General features: G+C 41.9%; 2 protein-coding genes across 2 annotated transcripts in view; both read left to right on the forward strand.

Annotated features, from left to right (window-relative positions):
* Nucleotides 1-11,530, forward strand: part of ZCCHC2 (zinc finger CCHC-type containing 2) — a 347,582-nt gene extending 336,052 nt beyond the window's left edge. Inside the window, exon 15 of the transcript XR_012655308.1 lies at nt 11,515-11,530. The gene's annotated coding sequence lies outside the window, so the exon portion shown is untranslated. The remainder of the gene's footprint in view (nt 1-11,514) is intronic.
* PHLPP1 (PH domain and leucine rich repeat protein phosphatase 1) overlaps nt 1-15,999 on the forward strand; it is a 245,757-nt gene that overhangs the window by 162,660 nt on the left and 67,098 nt on the right. The window lies entirely within an intron of this gene.

Here is a 15,999-nt window from a genome sequence, read left to right on the forward strand (position 1 = left end):
CCCCTGCTTCAATGGATCTGGTGCTCAGTGCCTGTTCCTGTGCTGCTATGATCAGTGCCTCAGTGCTGTCTTTTAGTCCAGCCCTTTCCAGCCCTTTCCAGCCACTGGTAGGATTTCCCAATATATATTTCCCAATATATATATGCTACATGTGTTCCATCCAGGCGATTGTTCCACACCAGCTACCCTGACCATGCACTCCCCAAAGGCACAAGCATCCTCAGAAACATTCCTACCACAAGTCCCTATTCAGGACATTTGCAGAGCAGCGACGTTTTCTGTTCATTACGCCATTACTTAACAGGCTAGGGACGATGCTAGTTTCGACTGAGCAGTTTTGCAGTCAGCATACCCGTGAACTCCGATCCCACATCCTAGGCAACTGTTTGGGAGTCAGTTACAGTGAATGGACACTCAAAGAAGAAAAACAGTTACTAACCTTTCAACTACTAACCTTTCAGTTACTAACAACTACTGTTGTTGCACATGTCCATTCCACAACCTGCCATCCTACTGCTCTACATCGGAGATTAGCAGGGAAAGAAGGAACTGAGAGGGCATGAGGTTAGCTGGAAGCTGGACCCTTTATACTGGCGCTATGTGCACGCGGAAGCAGAAGGTGCCTGAGTCACCCTGATGGGTATCAGAGGGAAAAATTTCTGGTAGCTGTGCTCAGGGCACGCACACATCCACAGTGCAAGGGACATATCCAACACATCTGAAAGAACAACAGATACGGAAAGGTTAGTAACTGTTTTTTCTGAAATTATGGGGGCGCCTACTAGGCGTTTGCACCTCTGGCTTGTTACCATTCTTGCTGGAGAAGGAAGCTGGGGAGAAGGAAGTAGCATAATGGTGTGTTACTCCTCTACAAGGGTTTGGGGGCAACCAGCAGACTTACTATCTTCTGTCATCTTCGTGGATCATACCTTCTTCTGTCTTCCAGTTCATCCCACTATTTCCTTTCCCTCTAGCTTCTTGCTTTACCTTCCTTCTGCATTGTAGGGGAGGCAATATCTCCCCTTCAGACTTGTCCCGTATGGCGCTCTCCTCCACCAGAGTTGGAGGAAGCTGAAGTGGCTTCCTCAGGTTGCCTCCTTTCTCCAGGAGAGAGAGGGATTTGTGGTGGGAAGTCCTGTAGCCTGCTAATACCTGTTACAGCACCCTTTGCTGGCCAGATGCAAATGGCTACCAAGAACCAATTTCAGAGCTGTTAGCTTTTCGCCTCGCCAAACCCTCAAAGACTTGATGAGTGCAGTAGAGAAGGACAAGTGAAGCAGCGGCTCTTGGACCATATGCTTTAAAGCTTCTGTGATCTGTGTTTTTTTTCAGGGAGATTTTATAAACACAAATCAATCTTCATTTGCTCTTTAAGTTAAAGGTGGGGTGTGTTGTCAGGAGGAAAGGAATGCTGCGCAAGGCGGGAAGATTGTGGAGGTTCCCTGCACTTTGGAGGCAGGAGTGCCCTATTTTTGTATCTACCTGTGAGCTTTGTATTTGAAATCTGACCACCTAAGCAACTTTAGGACAGAAGTGTCGTCATGACCGTGGCATCCCAAAAGTGCACGTTCACTATAAGCCTTTGAGGATTCTCTTTGATTGCCAGAGTTGGTCACAAAAGCTAGCTTCCGGCCACTGGCTGCTCATGTTTATGTGAGCTGGCAACACTGAGTTGAAATTTAAAACATCAAACAAAGCACTTAACTAGAAAATGTTCTGTGCAGAATTTGGCTTCTTTAGTTTTATTTGGCCTATAAATACTACTTAGAATTGTTACTGTCTATTTTTGGTACTGTTTCAGGGTTTTCATATCCATCATTTTGTCTACTTGTAGTTACTGTTTAGTTTTTTCTTTGAAAAACCTATACCTAATGTAAAAACACCAAAAAACCTAAACACAATAAATTATAAAATTCTGGACAAAAATACTGTCAAAACACCAAACAACTATAATTAACTAAATCTGATAGAATGCAAAAACTTTTGTCTGAAAAAGCACTGTTTTGTAAGCAGAACCACCTGAAAGCAGAAACTGTATAGCATTTCATTTCTGTATAGTTAAAAAATGAAGACTAAATACAGGATGCTATGAAGTATGCTACAAAGTAAAAAGTGTTAAGCTAGTGTAGTTTACGTACAGTACTTATGGTGCATCTGGTGACTTGGATTCTTGTGGCATTTTAATGAATCTGCATTACTAAACAGGACTCTGCTGCTGGAAACACTTGTTTTGGCATGGGTAGACTTTTAAAGCGTATTGAAATAAATAATAGAGATTATGTATTGGTCTACTTATGACTATTCCTTTTTGATGCAGCTTTGAAGCTGCTGATGTGAATTCTTTTGGTAGGCTTTTGTCTTTCATCCATTTTTTCCCATCCTAACCTCCAAAATGAAAAGCTGAGATTTTGTACGGTGTGCTAGCGTCTAACTTCAAGGACATTTTTATTACCATTTTAGTACTGCTTTTGGAGAAGAATAGCTTGTAATAGTAATAGAAATGGTGACTGACCTTCAACTAAGTGGTGTTTGCATGTGTCTCTACAATAAAACTATATTTATAATTCTGTTGTCAATGACATTTTATAGAGATTAAGATGAAGTGGAAATAGAGGTGGCAAATGTGTTAATTCAGTCTCAGGATGTGAATTTATAATTACAGTGAACTACATTTCTCTTGAGAAGTTGAACATACTCATTTTTTTAACTGCTCAAAGATGGGAGAGAATGATCAAATAAATACGTAAGTATAGCATGCGGCTTACTTTAAAAGGTGGTTAACAACTAATTGAGAGAAAGCATGCTAGGCATTCCAGGGTTTCTGGAGTATGTCTGGAACTCTTAGATCTTCCTTTCTAGTTCTTTGAAGTCTAATGCAAGTTAGTTTACCATTTCATACTATCTGTCACTCTCCCTTTCTGAATGGTTATTTGAAGAGGAATGTGTCCCCTTTTTAATACCATTTGTAGTCTTTGTTAATCTGCTAGTGATCTCACATCACATCCGCTGCTTGTCCTTCTCTGTGTCCTCATGATATGACTATTCAGGAATAGGAGTTGTAGAAAAATGATGATGCTCTGACTACTTGTGATCGATAAAAGATCCCCTGGTACTTTTCACAAGAGCAGAGACGTTGTTCTAGATGTCTTGGCTCGTTTCCAGGGTGAGTATTTATATTCTGCCCATCTGAAATTCCCCCTGTACTTTCAGTTGAATAAGATTTTTATTTTTGCTTGTCTCTTTGTTAAAGTATTTTTCTCTTTCAGCATCAGATACCTAGTAAAATTAATTTGGATGCTCATCTCTATTTTTTTCTTCTGCTGCTAAGCTTGTTATAAATGTAATATCTGGACTAGTAAGTTTAAATAGCAGAGGCATATTGCCTTTAGTAATTGTCGTAGCAGTATATTGAAAAATTACAGCTGAATTTCCTGAGAATAAAATATTATGCTACTTGCTGCTAGATAGGAAAAAAGTAGGAGATTAAAATCTTCACTAGTTTATTTGCACTAATATTCCCTTTTATCTTGTAATCACATATGGTTAGTATGAAAACACATTGGTGTGCTCAACCCCTAACTTAATTGGACAACCTTTCTAATTTACATATACTTGGCAGGCTGGGATTCTGGTCAAATCTAGTTTAAATCATATGGTAAACTTTTTTCTTGATCATATTTTTTTAAATCATACTGCATTTTGGAATAGAGTAGTGGAGTTTTTGCTCTCCATCTTATTGAAATTCTGCATATGGTAGTTATATACGCTTAATTGAATACAGTTTTATTTTGGTTACAGTAATACCTGGATTATTTGCTTGTTAGCAGCAGAAACTGGATGTCAAGAAAATTTGCCATAGCAAGGAAGAGTTGGAGATTCTTGAAAGAGCGTCTTGCGCAAGGAGCTTTGTGTGTAATCATAGTAATTTGAAAAGCTTTCCTAGTATTTTTGGCATTCTCATTATTTAAGAAGAGATTCCTGAAAGAGAAGGGTCCCTCTCCAAGCAGTCTGCTTGCAGTTTAAAACACACTGGTTTCATAATTGTCAGGTTGGCAGTACCCATGTGCAAAGGTGCACTCACCTCTTGAGTGCCTCCAATCAGCTGGGTAAGGAACTGCAGTCCTTTTTGCCCCGGTGCCTTCTGCAGACTACCGACCGACCTTGGTGGGTCTTCAATTGCTTGGCCCTCTGGCTGAGTCACAAAGTCCAAATGAACCCCTCCTAGCATATTAAGGAGTCCAACAAATAAGCAGTCTGTTTCTCTGGGCTAGGGTTTTCACCCTCAGCTCTAGGCTTTTTAAATTCAGCCCTTTTTTTCGTGCTCCATGATGAGGCATGTCCCCTGGTTGGGGTTTACACCACTTCACCTGCGGCCGGTAGGGGAACCCAGACTGCCCACTACTCCAGATTCCAACCCGGCGACCCCTGTACACTGCAGCTACATACTGCTTGCGTGAATCCATTGCTGCTATTTCCGTGGGCCTCATCCTGCTAAACCTTTTTATTTCCAGCCCATTTCAGGCCCAGGTTTTTTCCCATCTCCAGGCCAGAAAGGAGCCCCTTTCATCATTCCTCTGGTCCTAGCCAGTGACTGACCTGCTAAGGCCAGGCAGCTCCTTTTACTTGGGCCAGCAGGGCTGTGATTAGCTGTTGCTAGCTCCTGTGTTCTAAAAATAGACTTCCAAGGTGGAGATGAGTATAGATTTTCACTTTCATCCTTTAGGATTTCCTTCTCTTTGCAGATGAGAATAGTCTTTCCCCAAGGAAATAGTTTGCAATAGGCTATTGCAGAAATTGAGAATTGTAAAATCCTGCTTCCTTGTAAAGTGTAAAGCACCATATAACTTCAGGTTGTTTCCATTAACAACATATTTATCTTTTCATGGTCTTACTGATTTTTGTAATAGAATAAAAGCTGCTTATGACTTGGATGTAATCCTAGTTTGATTTAGCATCTGTGGCTATTTGTATGTTCTGAAAAGTGAGCCACTAAGGTTTGAAGTTGCTCTTTGTGCAATGTGCTACAGTTTCTTTATACATTCTTCAGTGAAAGACATGATTATTAACTTTTGTCTGCATATAGAGACTTTGAAGTTTGTCTTCACTAACCCAGGCACCCTCTATTGTGTTGGATAGAGAAAAAAATGGCAGGATCCCTGTAGTGTTAATATAAATGCTGTAAAACTAACAAGGACTGGGGCTTAACTTTTTGTTTGTTTTTGTTCGTTTGTATGGGGATTTGAAAACATTTTTAGGAGGTAGGGTTATATTTGAGTTTTAGTTATTCAATTAACTATGATTGTTAATTGGTTTAGTAGCCAAAACAAACTCAAATACAATCCTTACCCTAAAATTAACCAATTATCTGTGTCTGTTGCTTGTTTTGGGATTATTTTCCCTGTCTGCTTTCGTATGTTGTCATCTCAGATGCATTGGAGCTAGTAAAATAACTTTGCCTTCAAAATGGAGGGGAAGAGATCTGAAGCACTCCCCTTCTCAGGCAACTGGAGTGAAATCCTGGCTGTATTAACCCAGTGGGAATGTTTTCATTGACTTCAGCGGGGCCAAGATATCCCTCTGCATCTGGATTATTGCTGAAAGATTGAACAGATCCACCCCCACTAAGCACAATCTTTGAGCCATCTAGCTGCAGGGAAAGGGTTTTCCCACTTGGAGAGCACTAGAGTAGCAGGAGCCTTCATAAAGCTTTGATCCTGACAATTGCGTGGCTACTTTAAAGTCTTAAGGGCTATACCTTAAAGGGAAAAGAAATGCTGTCTGTCTTGTATTTCCGGCTCCAGGGTAACTAATCCTTTGGGGAGGCATTAACACTATAGTCCAGGAGGATCTCAAATGACAGCTAAAAGACAGTAACTTGGATTATTAGTAGTAAGAAAGAAATTTAACAATGTAATTTGGCAAATTCGTGTAATGAGATTGCCAGCCAATTCCAATACTTAATTGCCACATCCTGCTTGACTGCTAGCTAGTGCTCTCAATGTTCTGCTGGAGTTGAGGGAGAATGCGGTTTTTTTTTCTGTCTGAAATGATGTTCCATTGTAACCATAAAAATAGATCCATGAAAGACCAAAGAGAGCAGTGGGAATATTATTTTCTTTCAGGTTTGTTACCTTATTACACTAGATATCCTGGTCGGATATAGTAAAAATCACCTTCTGTATAAACACTTTTGATAAGAATCAGACAAACTGGTTATGTCAGGCCAACTTCTGTAGCTTTGCTTGACTAACAGCAAATGGCCAGCTTTACTGTAATGCTTATTTCAAACATACTGGAACACAAGTACTATGTAGTATAATCAATATTCCCTTTTTGTGCACTTCAAGTGGATCAGAATCCTAAATTTAGAAACCATGATAAACGTGCACATATTGCTATGATAGAGAACTTGGCTTAGTGATCCCCCGCCCACCTTCATATATGTCAAACTAGTCTCTCCTAAATTGGCAGCTTGAAGAACAAATAATGTGGACGCTATTTTGCTCAATTATAACAGTTGGTGTTCAGTCATATTGCATGTTCAAAGACCAGGGTTGACATGTCAGCATTTTGCTCTAGCTTAAATTATAGAAGGCTCAGAATCAAGTTTTCTGGTCTTGGTGTGCTCAGGAGAAGAAGGAAGTACAATTCTACAAGTGTCTTTTTTTGAAGAATGGCAACGGTCTACAGAGAGGAGGGAGGAAATGACATATCTTGAATTATGGAGTCAGTGTATCATCAAGTAGTTAACAAATGTTGAGGAGTTTTCCTCCTACCGAGGAATGCTGCAAAGACATCAGTGTTGCTTGTCACCACTTTTCTAGTTAATGCTGTCAGCACAATGTAACAATTTAGGAGAAAGGGAAACCGTGGATATTTAATTCTTTAAAGCCTGATTCCTTGTACAAACTCATCAGCAGAGAATTGTAGTCAGTTATATACCTTCATGGTATCCTACTTGCATCAGTGACAGTGTAGGTTAATGGCATAACTCTCTAAATATAAAAAAGATTGGACACACAGTCAGTATTTCAGATCAGCTCATTTTTGGCAATGCTCCATAATAACAAACACCTTGGACCATTAGGGATTCCTGCTGTTAATAATTAATGTGAAGCAGGTGATTAAGATGTGAGCTTGACTTACTATCTTAATTCTCTGAGCAACTGCCCACCAGCTTTCATTACTGATATATCTGCTGGATAATTTACACTGCTGTATGAAGAACGTAGCTTTACTTGGAACTGAGAGAACACACAGAGAAGGAAATAAGCAACACCCTCTGCTCATCTTAAATTACCCTCTAATGTGGGGGATAATTCCAAGTATACAGTCCTTCCTTCCAACTTTTCTTCAAATGTAATTTAGCAATCATCTTTGTAATGTTTGAAACATACTCTGAAGCCCTCTGAGGCCATAACCTATGTGCTGATTATTAAACTGGCTAATTTTCTTACGGCTGATTAAAAAGGTGTAATGTTTATTTTCGAGTTTATCCATGGATATAGCTGTATTGACTGTCACTTTATCTCTTCTGCCCTCCATCTCCCCTCTTTTTACTTATTTGTGAAAGTATTGCAAATGGAGGTTATGTTGAAATATTATTTCTGTATAAATCTGGGTCCATTATGCATCCCACTCATGTTAGTGTTTGCTGTAATCCAGTCTGAGGGGGAAGTAATGATGAAGTTTTGTCACTGGATCACTGAGATGTAATCTGTTAACTGATTTTCTTCCTTACATCATAACACTTTCCTGTTGATCAGTGAGAGGTGCGAAGTGAAGCTGACAAGTGGAAAGCTTACCCTGGTAAACGAAGGACCTCAACCATCTATTTCTCAGAAAACTGGGCTACTAAGCAAATGAAATTCAATGTTGATAAATGCAAAGTAATGAAAGTTAAAAAAACATAATCCCAACGATACATACAAAGCGATGAAGTCTAAATTAGTTGTTACCACTCAAAAGAGATCTTGAAGGAGTCGTGGATAGTTCTCTGGAAACCTCACTCAGTGTGCAGCGGCAGTCCAAGCTAACGCGGTTAGGAACCATTAGGAAAGGGGTAGATAATGAGAGAGAAAATACCATGACACTATAAATCCATGGTATGCCCACACCTTAATGATATAAGGTGCCACAGGACTCTGCTGCTTTTACAGATCCAGACTAACATGGCTATCCCTCTGATACCTTAATGATAGAGGTTTATATAATCATGAATGGGGTAGAGAAAGTAAATAAAGAGGTGTTATTTACTCCTTCCCATAACACAAGTACCAGGGGTCACCTATTAAAATTAGTAGGAAGCAGTTTTAAAATAAACATGAGAAAGTACTTCACACAAACCACAGTCAATCTGTGAATCTCATTGTCAGTGGGTGTTGTGAAGACCAGAAGTATACCTGGATTCAGCAAAAAATTAGCCAAGTTCCTGGAGGATAGGTCCATCAATCGCTATTAGCCAGATGATCAGGAACACAACCTCATGCTCTGGGTATCCCTAAGTCTCTCCCTGCCTGAAGCTGGGACTGGATGATGGGGGTGGATCACTTGATAATTGCCCTGTTCTATTCATTCCCTCTGAAGCATCTGGAACTGTCCACTTTCGGAAGATAGGATATAGTGCCAGAGGTACCATTGGTCTGACCCAGTATTGCCATTGTCATTGAAGTCTCTGTAAATGTTAGATCTTCACTGTCTCAGCTTCCAGTGACATAGACCCCACCGCTTTGATATATCTACAATCTAACTACAGTCTGAAAGCATTATTTATATCTTGATGGGGGAGAAGTTTTCATCATTGGCTGCATATTCTGTGTTAGTAAACAATAACATCATTGCAAGTTGGCTAATTGGATTGCTCCCTATCTTTTTTTAATCTTTTTGTAGTTTTTATTTTCTAACACTATTTTGATTGCTTTGCTTGTACTAACTTTATAATTGGAGAACAAATCATTTTAGGATATTAATCTGGGGAGGCCCCTGGGCTGCAGACTTTTAAAGTATCAGAGGGGTAGCCGTGTTAGTCTGGATCTGTAAAAGCAGCAGAGAGTCCTGTGGCACCGTGTAGACTAACAGACTTTTGGAGCATGAGCTTTCATGGGTGAATACCCACTTCGTCAGATACATGTACTGTAAATTTCCAGGGGCAGGTATATATATGCAAGCAAGAAGCAGGCTGGAGATAATGAGGTTAGTTCAATGAGGGAGGATGAGGCCCTGTTCTAGCAGCTGAGATGTGAAAACCAAGGGAGGAGAAACTGGCAAGCCATTTGATTAAACAAAGACTGTGAATGGCTTGCCAACTACAAAACCAGTTTCTCCTCCCTTGGTTTTCACACCTCAGCTGCTAGAAGAGGGCCTCATCCTCCCTGATTGAACTAACCTCGTTATCTTCAGCCTGCTTCTTGCTTGCATATATATACCTGCCCCTGGAAATTTACACTACATGCATCCGACGAAGTGGGTATTCACCCACGAAAGCTCATGCTCCTAAACGTCTGTTAGTCTATAAGGTGCCACAGAACTCTGAGACTTTTAAAGGCATGCGTTTAGAGCTCTCTTTTGTCTATACCGTTAATGTTAGTATATGTGGTACCATTTTCACTGACTTTATATAAGAACACAAAGGAGCTGAGATTTAGTGACAGGAAGATGAAGTCTGAATAAAATGCATTAGTTAGCCATGCCAGAAAAGAGCTTCCTCTCATCCATTGTGTCTGACGCAGATCTTTTCATCCATCCAGTTAGTTGCCTTTAGGCACTCCTCCCAGTGGTGGTTAGGCAACCATAACAATGTTGCTGCACATGCAGGCTGTGTAATTGGATTGTCCTCTACCTTTTTTTTAACCAATCTTTTTTTTTTTTTGCATTTTTAACTTTTTAAACAAGATGAATATAGGCTGCATATGCAAGTGTTCCTTTCAGGAGGTATGAGAAACCTAAGATTTTAGGAATCCCATGACACGTGTCAGGAGGATAAAATTAGGAAATCAGTATAATTGCAAACACTCTTGTAGATATGCAGTATTGAGATTTTAAGGAAGTGCTTCTTCCATTACCAAAACGGTTGCTAAATTTCAGTTTACTGTAATGGATGTTCCTTTTCAGTTCAAATTAACATAAAAATCTTAAGAATTTTCCAGTTGAGAGATGAAGTCTGCACAGATGAACAAAACTGACCCATGCAGCACAGGTTTTTCAGTTCAAAGGGCTTACACAGAGGGAATCATGCACCTGATAACTGATGCTGCTAACTATATGGGCGGTTCTCTAGCATGGAGCATGTTAGAATACAGTAGTACTTCAGTGCAAGATCAAATGCCGCAGAAGACCTTTTTAAAAGTAAAATCTACCATACTATTATGACAGGGTTGGGGTGAATCTACTGCATTCTGATGCACTTGTAGAAAATATATTTAGTGTTTCACTCTGGATTCCCTCTTATGCCTATACCAAATGGTGCATTGACATCAAGGGAACCAACAAACCTTCAGTGGCCCACTTAAGTGTCTTTAACTGAGCTTACAAATCTGTGTATGACACTCAAAGTACAGACTTGAAATGCACACCAGCAGCATTCAAATAATCAAACTGTGAGGTTGCACTCTGTATGATTTAATGAAAATATGCTAGAGTGTGAATATAATGTAACTGGAATATGCTTCATGCAGAAAGTCTCTTGTAAGGTATCCATTACAAAGTTTATAATTTACTGAGTTGTGGTCATCCTATTTGTATAAATATATAACTCTTGTATCTGAAACTAGAAATATGAAATATAACTCTGAGGTCCTATTGTATTTATGCAAAGTGTGGGCCATTAATGGTGATTTGGAATCTTGATGGCTCTGTCATAAATAGATAGCTAAGGGTTAATGTTTCTTTCACCTGTAAAGGGTTAACAAAGGGAACCAAACACCTGACCAGAGGACCAATCAGGAAACAGGAGTTTTCAAAGCTTAAGGGAGGGAATTTGGGTTTTCTTGGTCTTGGGGTTCTTTGTCTGGTTCTGTGCTCTCTCAGCTATGAAGGGTCTAGTTCAGTCCTTCTAATTCTTCGTGTCCCAGTTGTAAGTACAAGGTTAGCAAAAAAGTATAGTCTTTTAAATTGTTTTGCTGTATTGCATCTGTTGTATCTGGCTGTGAGTCTTTAGTGTATTGGCTATAAGTACTTTGGATTGGATATCTTTTGAATAAGGCTTTTATCATATTTTTCTTTTAAGCAATAGCCCTGTATTGTCACTTTAATACAGAGATAATTTTTTTGTCTTTTCTTTCTTTTATTAAAGCTTTCTTTTTTTTAAAACTTGTTGACTTTTCTTTTCTAGTTATGGCAGGGGGATAGGAATCTCTGTGCCAGGGATTACTGTCTCTCTCAGGGAAGACTGGGAGGGGGGAAAAGAAGGAAGGGGAAGGTAAATTGTCCTTCTCGGTTTTGTGTTTCAAGGGATTAAAGACGGAAATTCTAGTATACCCAGGGCGGGAAAAATCTGGGAGGAAGTAAGAGCAGGAGGGAAATGGTTTATTTCTCCTTGTTTTAAGAATCCAAGGATTTGGGTTCCTGGGTCCCAGGAAGGTTTTGGGGGGACCAGAGTGTACCAGGCACTGGAATTCCTGGTTGGTGGCAGGCTATCAGATCTAAGCTGGTAATTAAGCTTAGAGGAGTTTATGCTAGCTTCTCAGGTTATGAACGCTAAGGTTCAAATCTGAGTAGGAAAGCTACGACAGGCTCCCATCAACCAGGACAATTGACTGTGGATGGTTCTGTTTGCTTACAAGCCTTCCTGTGAATCAGGCTGGGAGGAATGAGGGCTTGGAGTTTTACAGTGGATGTGATCATGTCACCTAAACTGGAATCCATCTTTAACCTGGTGCTTTTCCATTTAGAAGGAGGGATGGGAATGCAGAGAGGAACAAAGAATTCCTGCCTTGTGCAAAAAATCTATATAAAGGGGTGGAACAGAAGAAAGGGGGCTGCAATCATGAGAAATCCCCTAGCTACCATCTGAGCTGGAAGAAGGGCTGTACCAGGGGAAAGGATTGGGCCCAGACTAGGAAGGCATCCAGTCTGTGATAGAAGCTTATTGAACCATCTGAGGGTGAGGTTTTTATCTGTTTCCAGTTTTTCTTACTGTACTAGGTTTAGACTTGCGTGTTTTGTTTTATTTTGCTTGGTAATTCACTTTGTTCTGTCTGTTATTACTTGGAGCCACTTAAGATGGGCACTAAATTAGCCTTTTCCCAGTCATCTGGGACCTCCCCCAATCACCATGAGTTTTCAAAAATAATGGCCAGTGGCTCTGCAATCACATCCGCCAACTCCTTTAGCACCCTCGGATGCAGCACATCCAGCCCTGTGGATTTGTGCTCATCCAGCCTTTTTTAAATAGCCCTGAACCACTTCTTCCTCCACAGAGGGCTGGTCATCTCCTCCTCATACTGTGCTGTCCAGTGCAGCAGTCTGGGAGCTGACCTTGTTTGTGAAGACAGGCAAAAAAGCATTGAGTACATTTAGCTTTTTCCACATCCTCTGTCACTCGGTTGCCTCCCTTATTCAGTAAGGGACCCACACGTTCCTTGACTTCCTTCTTGTTGGTAACATACCTGAAGAATCCCTTCTTGTTACTCTTAACATCTCTTGCTAACTGCAACTCCAGGTGTGATTTGGCCTTTCTGATTTCACTCCTGCATGCCTGAGCAATATTTTTATACTTCTCCCTGGTCATTTGTCTAATCTTCCACTTCCTGTAAGCTGCTTTTTTGTGTTTAAAATCAGCAAGGATTTCACTGTTAAGCCAAGCTGATCACCTGCCATATTTACTATCCTTTCTACACATTGGGATGGTTTGTTCCTGCAACCTCAATAAGGATTCTTTAAAATACATCCAGCTCTCCTGGACTCCTTTCCCCCTCGTGTTATTCTCCCAGGGGATCCTGCCCATCAACTCCCTGAGGGAGTCAAAGTCTGCTTTTCTGAAGTCCAGGGTCTGTATTCTTCTGTTCTCCTTTATTCCTTTTGTCAGGATCCTGAATTCAACCATCTCATGGTCACTGCCTCCCAGGTTCCCATCCACATTTGCTTCCTCTACTAATTCTTCCCAGTTTGTGAGCAGCAGGTCAAGAAAAGCTCTGCCCCTAGTTGGTTCCTCCAGCACTTGCACCAGGAAATTGTCCCCTACACTTTTCAGAAACTTCCTGGATTGTCTGTGCACCGCTGTATTGCTCTCACAGCAGATATCAGGGTGATTAAAGTCCCCCATGAGAACTAGGGCCTGCAATCTAGTAACTTCTGTTAGTTGCCAGAAGAAAACCTTGTCCACCTCATTCCCCTGGTCTGGTGGTCTATAGCAGACTCCCATCACGACCATCACCCTTGTTGCTCACACTTTTAAACTTAATCCAGAGATTCTCAGGTTTTTCTGCAGTATCATACCGGAGCTCTGAGCAGTCATACTGCCCTCTTACATACAATGCAACTCCCCCATCTTTTCTGCCCTGCTTGTCCTTCCTGAGCAGTTTATATCCATCCACGGCAGTACTCCTGTCATGTGAGTTATCCAACAAAGTCTTATTCCAATCGCATCATAGTTCCTTGACTGTGCCAGGACTTCCAGTTCTCCCTGCTTGTTTCCCAGGCTTCTTGCATTTGTATATAGGCACTTAAGATAACTTGCTGATCGTCCCATTTTCTCAGAATGAGACAGGAGTCCTGTCCTCTTATGCTTTCCTACTCGTGCTTCCTCCCGGTATCCTATTTCCCCACTTACCTCAGGGTTTTGGTCTCCTTCCCCCGGTGAACCTAGTTTAAAGCCCTCCTCACTAGGTTAGCCAGCCTGCTTGCGAAGATGCTCTTTCCTCTCTTCGTTAGGTGGAGCCCGTCTCTGCCTAGCAGTCCTCCTTCTTGGAACACCCATCCCATGGTCAAAGAATCCAAAGCCTTCTCTCTGACACCACCTGTGTAGCCATTTGTTGACTTGCAGGATTCGATGGTCTCTACCCGGGCCTTTTCCTTGCACAGGGAGGATAGACGAGAACACCACTTGCGCTTCAAACTCCTTTATCCTTCTTTCCAGAGCTACGTAGTCTGTAGTGATCCGCTCAAGGTCATTTTTTGGCAGTATCATTGGTGCCCACGTGGAGAAGCAAGAAAGGGTAACAATCCAAGGGCTTGATGAGTCTTGGCAGTCTCTCTGTCACATTGTGAATCCTAGCTCCTGGCAAGCAGCAGGCCTCTTGGTTTTCCCAGTCGGGGCGGCAGATAGATGACTCAGTCCCCCTGAGGAGGGAGTCCCTGAGCTCCTTCTGTTGGGAGCGGTGGTTGTGAAACACCTATCCCTAGAACAGGGCATCTCATGCCTTCCAATCGGTAGAGTCTCCTCCTGTTCCCTTCCCTCAGATGTATCATCTAGTCCACTCTCCACATTAGTACCTGTGGAGAGAACATGAAAACAGTTGCTCATCTGTATCTCCATTGCTGGTACATGGACGCTCCTCTTTCTTCTTCTGGAGGTCACATGCTGCCAATTTTCTTCCCTGTCCTTCTGTCCCTGCTGCGCAGCCTGCTCTGATTCCTCAGAACGTTGTGCCTGTAGAAGCATATCCTGATGTCTGTCCAGGAAATCTTCATTTTCTCTTATGCAAGACAGGGTCAATATTTGTTTCTCCAGACCTCAAACCTTCTCTTCCAATATGGAGGCCAGCTTGCACTTTATACAGACAAAGTCGCTTCTGTCCTGTGGAAGAAAGACAAACATGGAACAACCTGTGCAGGTTACAACAGCTGAACGCTCAGCTTCCATGTTTCCTTCCTTCTAAGAGCTTCCTCAGCTGTTGCAGAAACTGCTCAGAGAAGCCCGCAAGATGAAAGCCTCAGTACACTTTCCCCAGGCAAACTCCCTCTGTTAGCCTCTGCTGTTCGCTGCTCAGCTGGTTCGCTGCTGACTGCCTTTTTATAACAGTTAGGTCCACTCAAGGCCCACCTGGAACAAAGCACTCCCAATTCACAATCAATCAGTCAAGCACACGGTCAAACTGACAAACTGTCCCCGCAACAGACATTCATATACTCACCAACACAGACCCCCAATGCAGTACTTAGTGTACCTCCTCTTGGACAGATCCCAGGCAAACTCCCTCTGTTAACTGTCCTCTGTTCGCTTTAAAAAAGGGAAGGAGGAGGATCTGGGGAACTACAGGCCAGTCAGCCTCAACTCACTCAGTACCTGGAAAAATCATGGAGCAGATCCTCAGGGAGTCAATTCTGAAGCACTTAGAGGAGAGGAAGGTGATCAGGAGCAGTCAGCATGGATTCACCAAGGGCAAGTCATGCCTTACTAACCTAATTGCCTTCTAAGAGGAGATAACTGGGTCTGTGGATGAGGGGAAAGCAGTGGATGTGTTATTCCTTGACTTTAGCAAGGCTTTTGATACAGTCTCCCACAGTATTCTTGCCGGCAAGTTAAAGTATGGACTGGATGAATGGACTACAAAGTGGATGGAAAGCTGGCTAGATCGTCAGGCTGAGAGGGTAGTGATCAATGGCTCCATGTCTAGTTGGCAACCGGTATCAAGCGGAGTGCCCCAAGGGTAGGTCTTGGGGCCAGTTTATTCAGTATTTTCATTAATGATCTGGAGGATGGTGTGGACTGCACCCTCAGCAAGTTTGCAGATGACACTAAACTGGGAGGAGTGGTAGATACACTGGAGGGTAGGGATAGGATACAGAGGGACCAAGACAGATTAGAGAGTTGAGCCAAAAGAAACCTGATGAGGTTCAACAAGGACAAGAGCAAAGTCCTGCACTTAGGACGGAAGAATCCCATGCACTGCTACAGACTAGGGACCGAATGGCTAGGCAGCAGTGCTGCAGAAAAGGACATAAGGGTTACAGTGGACAAGAAGCGGGATACGAGTCAACAGTGTGCCCTTGTTGCCAAGGCGGCTAACGGCATTTTGGACTGTATAAGTAGGAGCTTTGCCAGCAGATTGAGGGACATGA

Source organism: Chelonoidis abingdonii, chromosome 2 (assembly GCF_003597395.2).
Source record: "Chelonoidis abingdonii isolate Lonesome George chromosome 2, CheloAbing_2.0, whole genome shotgun sequence".
Classification (NCBI taxonomy): domain Eukaryota; kingdom Metazoa; phylum Chordata; order Testudines; family Testudinidae; genus Chelonoidis; species Chelonoidis abingdonii.